Source organism: Chrysochloris asiatica, unplaced genomic scaffold (genome assembly GCF_000296735.1).
Source record: "Chrysochloris asiatica unplaced genomic scaffold, ChrAsi1.0 scaffold00252, whole genome shotgun sequence".
Lineage (NCBI taxonomy): Eukaryota > Metazoa > Chordata > Mammalia > Afrosoricida > Chrysochloridae > Chrysochloris > Chrysochloris asiatica.
This window is the reverse complement of record NW_006408770.1, coordinates 1,170,977-1,172,417: the sequence shown is the minus strand read 5'-3', so window position 1 is coordinate 1,172,417 and position 1,441 is coordinate 1,170,977. Positions and strand designations below refer to the sequence as shown.

General features: G+C 41.6%; 1 protein-coding gene across 1 annotated transcript in view; it reads right to left on the bottom strand.

Annotated features, from left to right (window-relative positions):
* Positions 1-1,441, bottom strand: part of UPRT (uracil phosphoribosyltransferase (FUR1) homolog (S. cerevisiae)) — a 145,776-nt gene that overhangs the window by 118,973 nt on the left and 25,362 nt on the right. The gene's annotated exons all lie outside the window — the stretch shown is intronic.

Here is a 1,441-nt window from a genome sequence, read left to right as displayed (position 1 = left end):
AAATGCACATGTAAATAATATTTCCCAGATAAATTCTGAGGATTCACTGAAGCCCTGAAGCCCATCTACAGGTGCAGTGGAGTCTAAGATCCAAGGATAGGAGTTTCAGCTCTACAGAAACAAAAATCATCATCCTATCTTTTTTCTTCTGTTTTACAGATAAGTTTATTTCACCTGTCCCATCATGATTATCAAGTGTATGCCTCCTATATGTATATGCTTTTCAATGTTTTATTGTGGATTATGTGATAGTCTACATAAGAGAACATCAGCTTTACATTCATTCTATCATACACCATTTCATTGTCATTGTTACAATCCCCTCCATGCATCATCAACCAACCAAATGGTACGCCCCACAAGCCTGCCCCTGGTTATAAGCACACAGCTCCTTTTCCTCTATGGGTCTAGAGTTCCTACCCGCTCCATCTCTCCACGTCATCATCTCTGCCTCCAACTCTCACGACACTGTTTCTTTATGTAGGGTCCCACACTCCTCTCTTCTCCCTTGATGGTCCCAGGGTGCTCCGCTCCTGGACTGCAAAGTCAACCACTCCCCTCCTTTTGCTACAAACGTCTACCTTTACATTTACAACCCTCACAGTCAGTCCTAATAGCAATTATTCACTATTGTACCACATGAGTGCTATCCCCATCTCCTTTCATCAGTCCTGTCCAAACAGATTGGATACTACTCAGTGGAGATTCTACCTTCTTCCACACCCTCTGGATCTAAGCTTGTTCTTAAAAGCTTGTAAGCCAGTCACTTCTTGCCTTTGTAGCCTCCCCCATAACAGGAAGAACACACCCAGCATTTCTCAAGCTGGGGGAACTGAAGAAAAAATTCAAGCCTAAATTTTGTTATTGACAGATGCTCTGGGTAAATTACTGAATGAGGCAGAATGCATCAAGAGAAGATGAAAGTAATACACAGAGTCACTGTACCAAAAGGAAATGGTTGATGTTCAAACATTTCAAGAGGTAGCATATGATCAAGAGCCAATGATACTGAAGGAGGAAATCCAAATGCATTGAAGTATTGACAAAGGACAAGGCACCAGGAATTGATGGAATAAAAATTGATATCTTTCAAGAAAGTGAGGGGGCATGGGAGGCACTCACTCATCTCTGCTAAGAAATTTGAAAGACAACTATTGGGCCGACTGATTGGAAGAGATCCATATTTGTGCCCATTCCAAAGAGAGGTGACCGAACAGAATGCGGAAATCATCGGACAATCTCTTTGATAGCCCATGCGAGTAAAATTTTACTAAAGATAATACAGAAACAGCTACAAGCATACATTGACGGACTGCTTCCAGAGGTTCAAGCCAGATTCAGAACTAGGGATATCATTGCTGATGTCTGATGGATCTTGGCTGAAAGCAGAGAATTATCAGAAAGATGTTTACCTGTGCTTTATTGACTACGCAAAGGCTTT